At 47.0% G+C, this 18,766-nt stretch overlaps 1 long non-coding RNA gene across 3 annotated transcripts; it reads left to right on the plus strand.

Moving 5' to 3' along the window:
* Nucleotides 1-789: 789 nt before the first annotated feature.
* On the plus strand, nucleotides 790-17,279 carry LOC137201530 (uncharacterized). Of its 3 annotated transcripts, none has more exons than XR_010932210.1 (5): nucleotides 790-1,069; nucleotides 1,702-1,754; nucleotides 2,461-2,566; nucleotides 14,627-14,760; nucleotides 15,430-17,279. It is a non-coding gene; the product is annotated as an uncharacterized lncRNA (long non-coding RNA). The 3 variants fall into 3 exon arrangements; XR_010932209.1 differs by lacking the exon at nucleotides 790-1,069 and adding an exon at nucleotides 1,243-1,380; XR_010932211.1 differs by lacking the exon at nucleotides 790-1,069 and adding an exon at nucleotides 1,243-1,380 and having other exon boundaries at nucleotides 2,465-2,566.
* Nucleotides 17,280-18,766: the final 1,487 nt, after the last annotated feature.

An 18,766-nucleotide genomic window follows, 5' to 3' on the forward strand; every position in this document is an offset into this window, starting at 1 on the left:
CTCAACAATATTTGAAGTCAGCCTCATGCATACGGCCTCTGAGGTCAGGGGGTCTGGGTTTAACTCCCACACTATACTTCCTAGCTGTGTGATGTTGGGCAGGTTACCTAACTTCTCTGAGCATGTTTCCTCAGCTGCCATATGGTGATACGAATAGTATCTATATCTTAGTGCGGTGGTGAGAATCAAACAATTCATCCATGAAGAACACTTGCAACAATACCGGGCATGCAGTAAGCGCCCCATGAAGATGAGCTATGAGACACATATATACATATATTATTTATTATACATTACGACTGACTATGCGCCAGGAACTATTTTAAGCACTTTCCGTGGCCTGGTGAGCAGGAGGTCCAGACCCAGGAGCTCGGCCTCCTCTCTGAGGCCTTTGGACAAATCACCTTCCTGCCTGGGCCGGATCTCCCACGCGAAGCCAGGGCCCAGGCTCCGCAAGGCCTCGGGCATCTTTGACCCCGGAGGTGCTGAGCCAGACCCTCTCTAGACACCGGGCACCTGTCAACCTGCAGCCAGGACTAGGGTTCCTCTTCCTTCTAACTTAGTCTGGGAAGAGGCGAAAACAGACGGCACGCCAAGGTACAGAGCCGGCTTTCTGCGTGTGGCTTTGGCGTGAGGGCGAGTTTCTCCGCGCCGCCCGCAGCCCACCCGGCACCCGGAGCATCCCAGAGGGCCCGGCCGCCTTTTTGGGAGCAGTTCTCCAGGCAACCACGCCCCTCCCCATCCCCCCGCCCGCAGGAAGTGCCACCGCCCAGCGCGGGCCCCCGGGCAGCGCCTCCGCCGTCTCCCGAGCTGGCACCCGCCGCCCTTGGATCAGCCTGGGCGCGCCCGGGCCCAGACGCGCACGAAGTCTCCTCCCGAAGCCCCGGCCCCGAAGGAGAAAACGCCGAGCGCAGGGCCCAGCGCGCCGCCGCTTTGGGGAAGCCCGGGCCCGGCCGGCGGCAGGGTGGCGCCCTCTGGGGCCCTCCCGAGGGTCAGCTGCGGGCGGCGGCCGGGGCGCGGCGGGCGCGGGAAGCCAGAGGACGGCTGACTCATCTTCCTTCCCGCCGCCGTGAGTCACCCGCCTCCCCCGGGACCCGCTCCCTCTACCCCCACCGCCCCCGCCGCCCTGTGGCTCCCCCTGGCGGCCGCCCTGACTCCCCGCTGCCCCTCCCAGCGTTCTGCGCCCCGCCCCCTCCCCGCCCCCCGCCTCGTGGCCCCGCCCTCCTCACCCCTACGCGTCTCCACCTTCTGAGCTGAGGAGCTCCGGAAGGCTTCTATGCTTAGTTTATGCATTTAATTCATACTCACAGCCACCCTGGGGGAGGCAGTTGCCATTATGCACCCATTCTCAGATAAAGAAATGAAGGCTTAAGTCATGATGTAATGACAATTTTTAAAAAAATATTTATTTTTGGCTGCGTTGGGTCTTCGTTGCTGCGCGCGGGCTTTCTCTAGTTTCCGAGAGCGGGGGCTACTCTTCGTTGCGGTGCGCAGGCTCTAGGCGCTTGGGCTTCAGTAGTTGTGGCACATGGGCTTCAGTAGTTGTGGCACATGGGCTCAGTAGTTGTGGTTCACGGGCTCTAGAGCGCAGGCTCCATAGTTGTGTGACTCGTTCAAGGTTGCTGGGACCCAGGCCTCGGTCCCCAAGCCCTGGGGCTCTTTCCATTTTCTCAATGTCATCTCCCCTCTCTCTTCCTGCAGGCAACCCATGTGACTCACGGTGGAACTCAGCCCACATCCAGATTCCAGCACCGGTGAGTAAGTTACCCTGCTGGATGCTTTTGCAGGAGAACCCACCCTGCTGGGAAGCCAGCTCTGTGGGGCCGGGATTTCTTTTCCTCTGTTTTATTCACCGCTGTCTCTCCAGTGCCTAGAAGAGTGAGTGTCTACATTTCACGGAGCTCCATAGATAAATGAAACCTCTCCGCCAAAGAGGCCAGGCAGTCCCAACAGGCCTCAAGGAGATGGAGAGAGGGACTTCCCTGGTGGTCCAGCGATTAAGACTCCGCCCCCCAAAAATGGGGAGACAGGAAATGAAGGGTGGTGGAGGGGTCAGTTCTTCTCCCAAACCTCTCCCAGAAGGAAAGACGCCTCCTAGGGCTCCTTTCGCTGCCCGTCTTCATGCTTCATACCCTGTCCGGGTCAGAAAAGTGTTCCCCAAACCTAGCCTTGATTTTATTCTCACATTCCCTACATACCTGAGGGGCAGTAAGTGAGGTTTGCATCCTCCTGGTTCCTCATGGCTGCTTCTAGAAGTGTCGTCCCATCACCACCCCTGCCACCCCTGTATAAACCTCCTTGAAGAATCTGGGCGATCAGCTTTAGCTCCCGTTCCCCTTCCTCCTGGTGCCCCTTCTTGCTGTTGTCCTCTGGCCTCTTGGCCACTTCCCCTCCTTCCCTGAAGACTCGGCTCCTGGCTCAATGCCTGCTGTCCCCGTGACTCTGCTCTCGCTCTGCCAGGCAGCAGCCCCGTGGGAGGAACCATCCATCACCACGGCCTCTGATCCTGGGCCTTTTGATTCATGCTACAACACAGAGGAACCTTGAGGACCTTATGTTAAGTGAAGTAAGTCAGTCACACACATATAGTATACGATTCCACTTCCATGAGGTCCCTACTGTGGTCAAATCCACAGAGACAGAAAGAAGTGGAACGGTGGTTGCCAGGGAATGCGGGGCCGGGGGATGGACATGGGAAGTTGTTGTTTGATGGGTACAGAATTTTAGTTTTACAAAATGAAAAGGGTTCTGGAAATTGATTGCACAACAATGTGAATGTACTTAACACTACTGAACTGTAAACCTAAAAAAATGGTTAAGATGGTAAATTTGGCATTGTGTTGGGGTTCTTTTACAATTAAAAATAAGAAAAACATAAATTAGCTGGCATTTCTCTCCTGCTTTAAACCCTAGAATGGCTTCCTATTATGAGAATAGGATCTGAATTCCTTACTTGGTGTAGAAAGCCCCGATGACTTCTACTCCTCTGTCACCCTCACCTCTGCTCTGGGTCCCCCTGTTCAGCCGCACCAGCTGCCTCTGCGTACCCACACCAGGCTCGTCCCCCCCGGAAGGCTCTGTCTCCACCTTTTCCCATGGCAATCCCCACCCTTTACTCTGAGCTAACACGCTCAGGTTTTCCCTGGCCAAGCTATCTGTAGATTTCCCCATTTTTCTATGTCGCTGTCCCCTTTACTTCTTCAAAGCACTTTTCTCAGTTTGCAATTACAGACTTATTTGTTTACTGCCTGTTTCCTGCTGACATGGCCACCATTGCTGCCATCACCTCCAGGCACTAAGCCCCAAGAAGGCAGGAAGCAGAGCTGTCCGGATCCCCCTCTACCCCAGCACCCAGTACAGGGTGCTGGACACACACTCAGTCCCTCCTACATCTTTGCTGATGAACGAGTGAGTCTCTGGCTTTTTTTCTCGGTGTAGCAACAGCACAGGGAGAAGCAGGCGTTCTTGGAGTTAAATCCCAGCCTCAACACTTATTAGCTGTGTGTCATTAGCTGTGTGAACTTCAGGGGTTTTGGGGTTTTGTTTTCTGTAAACTGGGGATATCTTGCAAGGTAATTTTGAGGATTATTGTGTTAAATTATATATAACAAGTGCTCGCCACCGATAGATGTCAGCGTATTAGTGCCTAACGTCATTGCATTCTACTCTCTCAAGGGGATACTGTTACCTTGAGTCTGATCAAAACTATAAAACCTCCCTCTAGATAGGAAAATGAAGCTAAACACATAATTTACACATAAATTCTAGGTGTTCACTGACCATCAGAAGCCTGACCAGAGTCACCAGGTTAAGAACCTGAATATAAGGGAGAAAAACAAAGCAAAGTGTTAGCGGTCAAGAATGCCTGGGGAATAACTAAAGCAGCCCCGCAGGTCCAGGGCTGCCATCCCTGGTTCTACAGCGCCGCCTGGCGGTGGGATAGAATTGTTGCCTAGGATTCCCAGGCCGGGGGAGAAATGCAGGATTCCGAGTCCCTGCTCCGAGCCTACCCTCAGCACCTCGGCTGGCCTCTGTCCACACTTCTTCTCCCTCATCCCATCTCTTAGGAATTTAAAGTCTCTTGGAGCACTGAGGGACTTCCCTGGCAGTCCAGTGGTTAAAACTCCGTGCTTCCACTGCAGGGAGCGCGTGCTCGATCCCTGATCCAGGAACCAAGATCCCGCATCTGGTGTGGCGCAGCCAAAAAAAAACCAAACAAAAACAAAAACAAAAACTCTTGGAGGACTTCCCTGGTGGCGCAGTGGTTAAGAAACGCCTACCAGTGCAGGGGACACGGGTTCGAGCCCTGGTCCGGGAAGATCCCACATGTGGCGGAGCAACCAAGCCTGTGCACCACGACTACTGAGCCTGCGCTCTAGAGCCCACGAGGCACAACTACTGAGCCTGCGCGCCACAACTACTGAAGCCCACGTGCCTAGAGCCTGTGCTCCGCAACAAAAGAAGCCACCGCAGTGAGAAGCCCGAGCACCGCCACGAAGAGTAGCCCCCGCTCGCTGCAACTAGAGAAAGCCCACGCGCAGCAACAAAGACCCAACGCAGCCAAAAATAAATAAATAAATTTATTTTTGTAAAAAAACAACAACTCTTGGAGGCTTGAAATGTTTCCAAGAAAAGTTGTATCACTGGGCCCTCAGGTAGACTGGTAGTTTCAGGGAAAAAAGTAATAAGCACCTTAGTTCTCCACTTTTCACAAATTCGAAATGTGGCATTGATTACAGCTGTCACAGTGTCTCATTATATTAATAATTATTACAATCCTAAAGGTTTCAGATTCTTAAAGATTTAATTAATGGGGACAGGGGACTCTGGTGAATCATTTTCCTGTCGTATGCATGTTTTTGTTTACCTTTTAAAATGTGCTTTATATGTTCATACTGTTGTGCTATGTTATACCCCCAAATTAGAAAAACTCATGAATGGCTCAAAAGTGCTTCCTTGATGTGTAAATGTAGCAATTGAGGTGGTAATAGGGACCTGACAACTCAGAACAATGCCATTCATAAACCGTGAACTGGGTTTCAGTGGGGATATAATATGTCTAAAGGTGCTGGGATGAAGGAAAATGTGAGTGATGATTTTGCACAGTAAGAAAAAAGAAACTGCAAATAGGAACTACCACAAACATTCTCTGGAAGCTGGATTTTATTGACTATTCATTCACCCCTGTCCCCAGGGCATTACCAGCTCTAAAATGTCAAATCGAGGTTCGAAGTCATTAAAGCTTGTGTATCGCTCATAGTTAGAACCTACTGATTTTTTCCAGAATAACTTCAATATAGCATTTCCCAGAATAAAAATTTAAGTTTATGATAGAGAGAAAGGCCCCAGGAGCGTGGCACATCACTCCAAGTTGCCCTCACTCTTCAGAGCAAACACGAGTACAAGACACACAACAGAGAAGACAGACAAACCGGTTGTGAAGTTAGTGACATAGATACTTAGGAAGTAGTTTTATCGCCACTGCTGGATGTCGGAGAACAGTGGCAAACTAGGTTCAAGATCAATCATCATCGGGTACGGATGTCAGCGTTCAGTTCTCTGTGGGGCTGGTGAAAATCCTCATATCCAGACGGTGCAATAGCTTTCAGAAGGGGGAACACATATGATGGCAAAGTAGTCAATGAGTTTCTCTTCCGCTTATCTCTAAAATTCTCTACTGCAAGAGAAAAATACTTTGTCTTATTAGAGATTATTTGGTAAATGAAAAAGACACACTGGGATCAGGACAGATGAAGCACTGGCTTTGGCAGCAAGAAGGCAGGAGGTCTAAATTCTAATAAAGGAGGTTGTCTAACTCTGAGCCTCAGTTTTTCCCTCTGAAAATTGGGAATGATGTTGATAACAGTAATAGCAATGCCTGTTTCATACAGTTGTGGTAAAGATTAGTGAAGAACTACCTATAAAGCATTTAGGGCAATGTCTGGCATATACTGAATAGAAAGCACTCAGTGAAGGTGAGTTATTATTATTACCATCATATGAATTCCAGTTCCAACACTGTTTAATTCACAGAGAACCACTGACAGCCCTCAATACGTGTCCTGAACCCAATTCAGTGTTGAAGGAAATAGAAAACATTTTCACCATGAGTCAAACAGCAGTCACTAAGGACACATTCTTTTCAACGTAGTCACAGAAATAGGCAGCAAGTACAAGAACGCTTCCTACCTGCAACCCCTAGGAAGTACACGGATGCTGGAGGGCAAAGTAATTCACATGAGTCTTGTTTTGTTTTAGCATTTTATTGAGATATAATTCACATAACATAAAATTCACCATTTTAGGGCTTCCCTGGTGGCCCAGTGGTTAAGAATCCACCTGCCAATGCAGGGGACACGGGTTTGAGCCCTGGCCCAGGAAGATCCCACGTGCCGCGGAGCAACTAAGCCCATGTGCCACAACTACTGAGCCTGCGCTCTAGAGCCCGCGAGGCACAACTACTGAGCCCGCGTGCCGCAACTACTGAAGCCTGCAAGACTAGAGCCCGTGCTCCACAACAAGAGAAGCCACTGCAATGAGAAGCCCGTGCACCTCAACGAAGAGTAGCCCCCGCTCACCGCAACTAGAGAAAGCCTGCGTGCAGCATCAATGACCCAATGCAGCCCAAAATAAATAAATAAATTTATTAAAAAAAAATAATTCACCATTTAAAAGTGTACACTTCAGTGACTTTTAGTATATTCACTATGTCATGCAACCAGCACCACTATCTACTTCCAGAACATTCTTATCACCCCACAAAGAAACCCCATACCTATTAGCCGTTAATCCAGATTCCCAGCCTCCCCCAACCCCTGGCAACTGCTAATCTACTTTCTGTCTCTATGGCTTTACCTGTTCTAGACATTTCATATAAATGGCATCATACACTCTGTGGCCTTTTGTGACTGGCTTGTTTCACTTGGCACCATGCTTTCGAGGTTCATCCGTGTCATAGCACGTAATAGTACTTCATTCCTCTTCACGGCTGAGTAATATTCCACTGTATGGATAGACCCCACTTTGTTTATCTATTCATCAGTTGATGGACATTGGGTTGTCTCTGTTTTTTGGCTATTTTGAATAATGCTCCCATGAACATTCATGTACGAGCTTGCGTGTGAACGTATGTTTTCAGTTCTCCCAGGAATGAAATTGCTGAGTCCTGTGGTAATTTTATGTTTTACCTTTTATGAGACTGCGAAATGGCTTTCCGCAGCAGCCGAAACGTTTTACATTCCCAGCCGCGATGTATGAAGATTCCACTTTTTCTACGTGCCCGCCCACACTTGTTGTCGTTGTTGTTGTTATAACTGTCCCAGGGGATGTGAAGTAACATCTCCTTGTGGTTCTGATTTACATTCCCCTAGTAACTAAAGATGTTAAAAACATCTTTTCATGTGATTTTTGGCCATTTGTATATCTTCTTTGGAGAAATATCTATTCAAAGCATTTGCCCATTTTTTTTTTTTTTTTTTTGCGGTACACGGGCCTCTCACTGTCGTGGCCTCTCCCGTTGCGGAGCACAGGCTCTGGATGCGCAGGCTCAGCGGCCATGGCTCACGGGCCCAGCCGCTCCGCGGCATGTGGGATCTTCCCGGACCGGGGCACGAACCCGTGTCCCCTGCATCGGCAGGCAGACTCTCAACCACTGCGCCACCAGGGAAGCCCCATTTGCCCATTTTTTAACTGGGTTGTCTTTTTCTTGTTGAGTTGTAAGAATCCTTTATATACTCTGGACACTAGCCCCCTTATCAGATATATGATTTGCAAATATTTTCTCCCATTCTGTGGGTTGTATTTTCACTTTCTTGTTAGTGTTCTTTGACCCACAAAAGTTTTATTTTATTTTATTTTTTATTCTTGGCTTAGTTTTATTTATTTATTTATTGGCTATACCACATGGCTTGCAGTTCCCTGACCAGGGGTTGAACATGCACCCTCAGCAGTGAAAGTGTAGAGTCCTAACCACTGGACCGCCAGGGAATTCTCTGATTCACAAAAGTTTTTTGTGTGTGTGTGTGTGTGTGTGGTACACGGGCCTCTCACTGTTGTGGCCTCTCCCGTTGCGGAGCACAGGCTCCGGATGCACAGGCTCAGCGGCCATGGCTCACGGGCCTAGCCGCTCCACGGCACGTGGGATCTTCCCGGACCGGGGCACGAACCCTCATCCCCTGCATCGGCAGGCGGACTCTCAACCACTGCGCCACCAGGGAAGCCCACAAAAATTTTATTTTTGATGAAGTCCAGTTTATCTGGTTTCTTCTCCTTGACTGCTTGTGCTTTTGTTATCATTTCTAAAAATCTACTGCCTAATCCAAGGTCACACAGACTTTCACATATGTTTACTTCTAAATTTCTATAGTTTTAGCTCTTACATTTAGGTCTTTGATCTATTTTGAGTTAAGTTTTGTATATGGTATGAAGTAAGGGTTCAAATTCATTCTTTTGCATGTGGATATTGAGTTGTCCCAGCATCCTTTGTTGAAAAAGCTATTCTTTCCCCATTTAATGGTCTTGGCACCCTTCTCAAAAATTGATCGACCATAAACATATGGGTTTATTTCTGGACTCTCAATTCTATCCCATTGATCTATGGCTATCCTTATACTAATACCACACTGTCTTGATTACTATAGCTTTGTAGTAAGTTTTGAAATTGGTAAATGAGTCCTTCAACTTTACTCTTGTCTTTTCAAGATTGTACTGGTTATTCTTGGTCCCTTGCAATTCTATATGAAATTTAGGATTCGCTTGTCCATTTCTGGAAAAAAAAAAAAGCAGTATTAATAGGGATTTCAGTGAATCTGTAGGTCAGTTCAGCAAATATTGCCATCTTAACAGATGGCAGATCTTAAATTTTCCAGACAGTGAACACGGATGTCTTTAGATTTATTTAAACCTTCTTTAATTTCTTTCAGAAGTGTTTCATAGTATACAAGTCTTGCATTTCTCTGGTTCAATTTATTCCTAAGTATTTTATTCTTTTTGATGGTATTATAAATGAAATTGTCTTCTTAATTTCACTTTCAGATTGTTCACTGCTAGTACATAGAAACGAAGCTGATTTTTTATGTTGATCTTATATCCTTCAACTTTACTGAACTTATTTATTAGCTCTAATCAGGGTTGGGGAGTTTTTTTTGTTTGTTTTTTGTTGTTATTGTGGTGGGGTTTTTTTGTTTTTGTAAATTCTTTAGGGTTTCTTTTAATATATAAGACCACGTCGTCTGGAAATTAAGATAGTTTTACGTTTTCCTTTTCATTACGTGAGATTTTGAAACGCGGGATGACGCTTCGTGACTGATAGTGCCGATAAAGAGCATTCTTCCAAACGCACGTGGTTTGCTCAAGTCGTATATCTTAGTGATGTGTCAGAATCTATCACCCAGAACCAAAAGTTCACAGTTGTGACGCTGGACATAAAATATCAGGATTTCTTAAAGCTAGAACTCTGGCACAGTTGCATCATCAAAGTTTTACTATGTCCCAACATTGGATTTCTTTGAAAAAGAAATTAAAAACACATAATTGGGCATATTTTAAAACCACTTTGATAAAAAAACTTTGTGCTGTGGATATTTTAACACACACACACACACACACACACACACACACACACACAGCTTGTAATTCTACATCAGAACAAGAAGTACTTTCCGAAGCTGAACGAAGCCAAAGACTGGATAAGGAATCCAACTGACCGACCTCCCAGGTGAGAATGGTCAGTCTTCCAAATTGCACATTTGGATTCTGATCATTCAGCAAACCACCTTCCCTGAGAATGCTCTGCACAGTTGAGTATAAGTTTCATCTGTTATCCAGGACTGTCTCATGAAGCACTCAGTGACGTTCCTTAACTGGTCCTAATTTAGTGGAAACAGGAAAAAAAAAAAGAAAGAAACTGTCTGGCTGTGACTCAAACCTGAGCCATGACTCAAACTCTCTGATATCAAGCTCAATATAAATACCCTAGTGAAGGTTACACGTATATCTTTCTCGTTGATTTATTACTTCGTTTTTTAAATAAGTTTATTTATTTATTTATTTTTGGCTGCGTTGGGTCTTCGTTGCTGTGCACAGGCTTTCTCTAGTTGTGGCGAGCGGGGGGCTACTCTTCGTTGCGGTGCGCAGGCTTCTCATTGTGGTGGCTTCTCTTGTTGCGGAGCATGGGCTCTAGGCACACGGGCTCAGTAGTTGTGACACGCAGGCTCAGTAGCTGTGGCTCACGGGCTCTAGAGTGCAAGCTCAGTAGTTGTGGCACATGGGCTTAGTTGCTCCGCAGCATGTGGGATCTTCCCAGACCAGGGCTCGAACCCGTGTCCCCTGCATTGGCAGGCGGATTCTTAACCACTTCGCCACCAGGGAAGTCCCTGAATTATTACTTTTTAAAATAAATGTTTCGTTATGCTATTTTAACATTTGTGATAATTTTTTAAATGTATCAAAAATTCTAGTACTTTGTGTGTAACAGACACTCACTAAAACAGTCTGTAGATGCTGAAGTTTGAAAAACACTGGTTTGGTGTGTGGCGGGAAGATGGCGGAAGAGTAAGACGCGGAGATCACGTTCCTCCCCACAGATACACCAGAAATACATCTACGCATGGAACAACTCCTACAGAGCATCTACTGAACGCTGGCAGAAGACCTCAGACCTCCCAAAAGGCAAGAAACCCCCCACGTACCTGGGTAGGGCAAAAGAAAAAACTAAACAGAGACAAAAGGATAGGGACGGGTCCTGCACCAGCGGGAGAGAGCTGTGAAGGAGGAAAAGTGTCCACACACTGGGAGGCCCCTTCGCGGGTGGAGGCTTCGGGAGGCGGAGTGGGGGAGCTTGGGAGCCGCGGAGGGGAGCGCAGCGGCAGGGGTGCGGAGGACGGGGCGGGCGGATTCCAGCGCAGAGGATCGGGCCGACCGGCACTCGCCAGCCGAGAGGCTTGTCTGCTCGCCCGCCGGGGCGGGCGGGACTGGGAGCTGGGGCTCCGGCTTTTGTCGGAGCGCCGGGAGAGGACTGGGGTTGGCGGCGTGGGCACAGCCTGCGGGGCGTTGGTGCGCCGCGGCTGGCCGGGAGAGAGTCCGGGGAGAGGTCTGGAACTGCCGAAGAGGCAAGAGACTTTTACGTCCCTCTTTGTTTCCTGGTGCACGAGGAGAGGGGATTAAGAACGCTGCTTGAGAGAGCTCCAGGGACGGGCGCGAGCCGCGGCTAAAAGTGCGGAGCCCGGAGACGGACGTGGGACGCTGGGGCCGCTGCTGCCGCCGCCGGGAGGCCTGTGTGCGGGCGCAGGTCACTGGCCGCACGCCCTTCCGGGGAGCCTGTGCAGCCCGCCACTGCCGGGGTCCCGGGATCCGGGAACGGCTCCCCCGGGGGAACGCACGGGCGCGCCTCGGGCTGCAACGTCTCGCCGGCCTCTGCCGCCGCAGGCCCGCCCCACACTCCGTGCCCCTCCCTACCCCCGGGCCTGAGTGAGCCAGAGCCTCCGAATCAGCGGCTCCTTTAACCCCGTCCTGTATGAGCAAAGAACAGACGCCCTCCGGCGACCTACACGCACAGGCGGGGCTAAATCCAAAGCTGAGCCCCTGGGAGCTGTGAGAACAAAGAAGAGAAAGGGAAATCTCTCCCAGCAGCATCAGAAGCAGCGGATTAAAGCTCCACAATCAACTGGATGTACCCTGCATCTGTGGAATACCTGAATAGACAACGAATCATCCCAAATTAAGGAGCCGTGTGGATGAAAGGCTCTTGGTGCTGCAGCCAGGAGTCAGTGCTGTGCCTCTGAGGTGGGAGAGCCAACTTCAGGACACTGATCCACAAGAGACCTCCCAGCTGCACATAATATCAAACAGCAAAAATTTCCGAGAGATCTCCATCTCAACGCCAGCACCCAGCTTCACTCAACGACCAGCAAGCTGCAGTGCTGGACATCCTATGCCAAACAACTAGCAAGACAGGAACACAACCCCACCCATTAGCAGAGAGGCGGCCCAAAATCATAATAAGTCTACAGACACCCCAAAACACACCACCAGACGTGGACCTGCCCACCAGAAAGACAAGATCTAGCCTCATCCACCAGAACACAGGCACTAGTACCCTCCACCAGGAAGCCTACACAACCCACTGAACCAACCTTAGCCACTGGGGACAGACACAAAAAACAACAGGAACTACGAACCTTCAGCCTGCAAAAAAGGAGACCCCAAACACAGTAAGATAAGCAAAATGAAAAGACAGAAAAACACACCGCAGATGAAGGAGCAAGATAAAAACCCATCAGACCTAACAATTGAAGAGGAAATAGGCAGTCTACCTGAAAAAGAATTCAAAATAATGATAGTAAGGTTGATCCGAAATCTTGGAGATAGAATGGACAATAGAATGGACAAAATGCAAGAATCAGTTAACAAGGACCTAGAAGAACTAAAGATGAAACAAGCAACGATGAACAACACAATAAATGAAATTAAAAGTACTCTAGATGGGATCAATAGCAGAATAACTGAGGCAGAAGAACGGATAAGTGACCTGGAAGATAAAATAGTGGAAATAACTACTGCAGAGCAGAATAAAGAAAAAAGAATGAAAAGAACTGAGGACAGTCTCAGAGACCTCTGGGACAACATTAAACGTACCAACATTCGAATTATAGGGGTTCCAGAAGAAGAAGAGAAAAAGAAAGGGACTGAGAAAATATTTGAAGAGATTATAGTTGAAAACTTCCCTAATATGGGAAAGGAAATAGTTAATCAAGTCCAGGAAGCACAGAGAGTCCCATACAGGATAAATCCAAGGAGAAATACGCCAAGACACATATTAATCAAACTGTCAAAAATTAAATACAAAGAAAACATATTAAAAGCAGCAAGGGAAAAACAACAAATAACACACAAGGGAATCCCCATAAGGTTAACAGCTGATCTTTCAGCAGAAACTCTGCAAGCCAGAAGGGAGTGGCAGGACATATTGAAAGTGTTGAAGGAGAAAAACCTGCAACCAAGATTACTCTACCCAGCAAGGATCTCATTCAGATTTGATGGAGAAATTAAAACCTTTAGAGACAAGCAAAAGCTGAGAGAGTTCAGCACCACCAAACCAGCTCTACAACAACTGCTAAAGGAACTTCTCTAGGCAAGAAACACAAAAGAAGGAAAAGACCTACAATAACAAACCCAAAATAATTAAGAAAATGGGAATGGGAACACACATATCGATAATTACCTTAAATGTAAATGGACTAAATGCTCCCACCAAAAGACACAGATTGGCTGAATGGATACAAAAACAAGACCCATATATTTGCTGTCTACAAGAGACCCGTATGCTAACACATATATATGGAATTTAAGAAAAAAAAAATGTCATGAAAAACCTAGGGGTGAAACAGGAATAAAGACACAGACTTACTAGAGAATGGACTTGAGGCTATGGGGAGGGGGAAGGGTAAACGGTGACAAAGCAATAAAGAGGCATGGACATGTATACACTACCAAACGTAAGGTAGATGGCTAGTGGGAAGCAGCCGCATAGCACAGGGAGATCAGCTCGGTGCTGTGTGACCGCCTGGAGGGGTGGGATAGGGAGGGTGGGAGGGAGGGTGACGCAAGCGGGAAGAGATATGGGAACATATGTATATATATAACTGATTCATTTTGTTGTGAAGCTGAAACTAACATACCATTGTAAAGCAATTATGCTCCAATAAAGATGTTTAAAAAAAAAAAAAAAAAGAAAAACACTGGTTTAGTGGAAAGGGCACTGGACTGTGAGCCAGGAGGTCTAGATTCTCGTCTTGCTTTTGACCTTGACTGTGTTAGTCAACTTCGATAAGCCTTAGTCTCCCAGTTGTAGGATAGATGGTATTCCCTGCTCTGGCTTTTCCTCACATGGCTTCTGTAAAAAGCAAATGAGAAAGTAGACGCACAGGTGCTTTGTGACCTGTAAGACTTTGTGCAAACGTATGGGATGAGATGGGTTTTTTTTTTTTTAATTGGAATCTGGTTGATTTACAATGTTGTGTTAGTTTCAGATGTACAGCAAAGTGAATCAGTTATACATATGAGATGGTCTTTTATTTATTTTTTTTTTTAACATCTTTATTGGAGTATAATTGCTTTACAATGGTGTGTTAGTTTCTGCTTTATAACAAAGTGAATCGGCTATATGGACACATATACCCAAATCTCCTCCCTCTTGCATCTCCCTGAGATGGTCTTTTAAAAAGACTGTGTGTCCCTGTGGCTTCCTTGCTTCTGGTTCCTTTGTGTACATCCCCATGCCCCACCCACCGACCCCAGCTTTGCATTTCTGAATCTGGCCTATCACCCCACCACCACCCTGGGGACCAAACCCCATTTGTCTCTGGTGAAGAAAGTGCCTGGGTCCCCTGAGTCTTGCTGTAACTTTTCTGTACCAGAGGCTCGCGCTCTCTCTCTCTCTCTCTCTCTCCATCTCTTGGGCTCTCCCCATAATTATCTAGAGAGAGGGAGCTTCTGATCAGCTTGGGGGCTGCACTGTGTGTACCCCCAGGCCCGACTGCAGAGATCTGTCCCTCTACCCCACTCAGCTCCTTCCCCTCCCAAGGAAACCCACACCTGAGATTCAGTAGACAAACTCTCTCTCCCCCAGTGCCCTCTGCTATAGTCTGGGAAACTCTGCCAGGTTCTGAGCCAGAGAAGGAAGAGGACGGCCTCACCCTGCGGACCCCACCCTCCAGGAATGGATTTATGCTTCATTGTTGGTGGCAACTATAGAAACCACAGGTGAGTATGAGTCACAAGGTAGTAAACAGGATTCTTTACTAACAGAGGTTGCCCAGGGCAACCCTGGGAGGGCAGGGCCCTGGATTTCTGGATTGGCCTCTGAAAACCTCCTAGAACACAGAGCTCCCAGACCATGGCACTGGGCCAGGCCAACAAACCCAGATGAATCATTAGCCATTCTTCTGGAGTTCCTGCTCACGACCCCCAAGGTCCTCTCGAACCTGGGCTGATTTCCCTTCCTCAAACTCACCATACTGGCTCTTGGCTCTTTTTTTTTTCTTTTTTTTAAATTTAATTTTATTTTTGGCTGCGTTGGGTATTCGTTGCTGTGCGCGGGCTTTCTCTAGTTGCGGCGAGCGGGGGCTACTCTTCGTCGTTGCAGTGTGTGGGCTTCTCATTGCAGTGGCTTCTCTCGTTGCGGAGCACGGGCTCTAGGGCACATGGGCTTCAGCAGTTGTGGCGTGCGGGCTTCAGTAGCTGTGGCACACGGGCTTAGTTCCTCCACGGCATGTGGGATCTTCCCGGACCAGAGCTCGAACCCGTGTCCCCTGCATTGGCAGGCGGATTCCTAACCACGGCGCTGCCAGGGAAGTCCTGGCTCTTGGCTCTTGACTTTCCTATCTGAGCTTCCAGCTCCATGATATTTTCTTCCCTCTTCTTTTTACTCAGAAAACACCTATTTATCCTTTAGATCTCAGGTCCCTGAAATCTCGGGACCTTCCCTGACTGCTGGAAGTGTCAGAAACCCCATGAAAAGTGGAATCTTATTTCTCACATCGGTGAAATCAGGGCGCTCTCCATGGAGTCCTCCAGAGCCCAGGCTCCTTCCCCCTCTGCCAGCCTGAGGGCAAGTCCCTCTGCCTGGTCCAAGGAGTACTCAACACACCATTGGAAGAGAATCGATTGCCACCAACTCAAACTCTCTGTCACCTTCTTCCTGCCTGCGCTCAAGGTATCCGCTGGGTCTCTGTCCTACCTGGCTGTTGGCTGTTCTACCACCTTATAAAGGAAAGGTGAGCCTCTTATCAACCGTGTGCAAGAGGAGGGTAGTGGGACTCCCCCCGACCCTGCAACCACCACTGTGGGCAGGCAATAGGCTGCATCGTCCATAGAGAATTTTAAAACATTAACCGTCCCCCAAATGGGCTGCTCTTATTATCACCTCGGGGCGATTCCAAACAACCTCAGTAGGGACTTCCCTGGTGCCGCAGTGGTTAAGGCTCCATGCTTTCAGTGCAGGGGGGCCCGGGTTCAATCCCTGGTCAGGGAACTACATCCCACATGCATGCCGCAACGAAGAGTTTGCATGCCACAACTAAGGAGCCTGCGAGCCACAACTAAGGAGCCAGCAAGCCGCAACTAAGGAGCCTGCCTGCCACAACTAAGACCCGGCGCAACCAAATAAAAACAAATAAATAAATATTGGGGGAAAATGTTAAAAAAAATAAAATAAACAACCTCATTGATAACATATTCCTCCCTGAAAAAATATTTTGTTGGTCTAAGTTCTGAATCTACACAAATGTTGTGGTTTCCACTGGCTTTCAATAATAGATATATAAACTGCAAATTGGCCTATCTGTGTAATTTAACCTTTAAAAAACATTATATTCAACATAGAATTTAATCCTGAAAACGCCAGTTATACAGTGGGCCCCGGACACCCACCACCTCAGCCCCATGGACCCCTTTCCAGAGTGAGTTTATGAGGATTCCCTCCTTTGGAATCATCTGAGCTCCCTTCACGCTAGGTCAGCACCTCCATCTCTGCAACACGTATCTGTGTTCAAACAGTAGAACCAAAGGAAACCATGACGGCACCTTGACTATAAAGACAAAAGAAATGAATTGAGTTATTTACCTCTGTCTACTTGGACTTTTTAATTTTTTTTTTGTGGTATGCGGGCCTCTCGCTGTTGTGGCCTCTCCCGTTGCGGAGCACAGGCTCCGGACGCGCAGGCTCAGCGGCCATGGCTCACGGGCCCAGCCACTCCGCGGCATGTGGGATCCTCCCGGACCGGGGCACGAACCCGTGTCCCCTGCATCGGCAGGCGGACTCTCAACCACTGCACCACCAGGGAAGCCCTACTTGGACTTTTTATGTGCATTTAAAAATTTTAAACAGTGAAAAGGAAGGCAAATTACAGGTTAGACTTTTTTTGTTGAGTCAGGACAAACATGAAATGTCATCATTTCTTTTTATGATTATTGCTGAAAATAATTTTGTCTAACGGAGAGGGAAGGTGTTTAATCCATGCCACGTGAGACGCTTCAGGTGTGCCTCAGCCTCTCCCCGCTCCTGGATTTTGTTAGGAATTATTGTTAATTATTATCAATGCTTGGAATGCAAAAGCTTTGTGGCCCCACACAAAAGACACCAAAATGTCAGTTTTGATGAATCCTCCTTTAATCGAATCACCGCAAGCCTGTGACACATCTTCATGTCTTCTCTGTCATGTATGTATTTTTGTTACGGGCACAATATGAAATTAATAAAAAGAAGATATTTTGTGGATGGACCTAGAGATTGTCATACTGAGTGAAGCAAGTCAGACAGAGAAAGACCACTATCATATGATATCTCTTATATGAGGAATCTAAAAAAAGGGTAAAAATGAACTTATTTACAAAACAGAAATAGAGTCACAGATGTAGAAAACAAACTTACGGTTACCGGGGGAAGGGAGGGGAAGGATAAATTGGGAGATTGGGACTGACATATATACACTACTATATATAAAATAGATAACCAGTAAGGACCTACTGTATAGCACAGGGAACACAGTACTCTGTAATGGCCCATATGGGAAAAGAATCTAAAAAAGAGTGGATCTATGTATATGTATAACTGATTCACTTTGCTGTACACCTGAAACCAATACAACATTGTAAATCAACTATACGTCAATAAAAAAAACCTTTTTAAAGAATTTAATAGAAAATGAGTACATAAAGCAGTGCTAAAAAATAAAAAACTAAAATAAAAAGATACTTTGGCCCATGTTGGGGTGTTCTGGATTCAGATATGTCACAGAGGGGCTGCACCTCAAGGCATGCAGAACTTCCTGGACCAGGGATGGAACCCGCGCCCCGAGGAGCAGAAGGGTGGAGTCTTAACCACTGGACCACCAAGGAAGCCCGATGATGGTACTCATTTCCATACACCCCCAATTGTCTAAGGATGCCTGATTCCTGAGGGCGAATCCCTTGAGCACAAAGCAGGTGAAGTTCTGAAGGTGATCATACTTTATATCACGCAGGTGACAGACACATGGCCAAGCACCTTGCCTTATCTGTCTTAAAAATATTCATGATTCTTAAAGAGCGTCTGGGCATTCGATGCCGATCCGCTGTGAGGCGCACCCATGCCCTGGCTATTCTCAGCCGTGCCAGAGCTCAGCTGGCACCCTCAGCCGTCCTGTCTGGGTCTGTTTTCTCCTTTGCATATTTGCATGACTTCCAGGAGGAGGAAGTGAAAAGTTTCACATTTACTTTCAACAGCTGAACACGATGTCTTTAAATAAAAGGAACCTATATCAGAGGCACTTTAGTGTTTTATATTTTTGCAAACATTTAATGACCTGTAGAAAAAATGTTTCATTAACTTTTGCCCCCAGATTCTTGGATAATGGAAAATCATTCTTTTTTAAAAAAAATTTGGATACGTCTCCTGCCTGCTGTCAATCATCAATCATTTCTCTGCTCATTTGTTTATTCCTACCATGGTCTTATTAGATTAACTTTAACAATGTTATGTGATTCTCCTGTAAATAATGCATTTAACAACAATCATGAAGTACATCTTTTGTAAGCCTGAAACTTACTAGTATTATAGTGTCTTCTCTTCTTCTTGTTAATATGCTCTGAAGCCTAATTATTCTAACAATAAATAATTATTTGCTTATTGGTGCATTTTATTTGTACCATAAACGTAAATTGAACATACAATATGTCAGGTAACATTGTAAGTGCTTTATAATATTAACTCACTTGGTCCTCATACAAC

The sequence above is a fragment of the Pseudorca crassidens genome, chromosome 11 (assembly GCF_039906515.1).
Source record: "Pseudorca crassidens isolate mPseCra1 chromosome 11, mPseCra1.hap1, whole genome shotgun sequence".
Taxonomy (NCBI): domain Eukaryota; kingdom Metazoa; phylum Chordata; class Mammalia; order Artiodactyla; family Delphinidae; genus Pseudorca; species Pseudorca crassidens.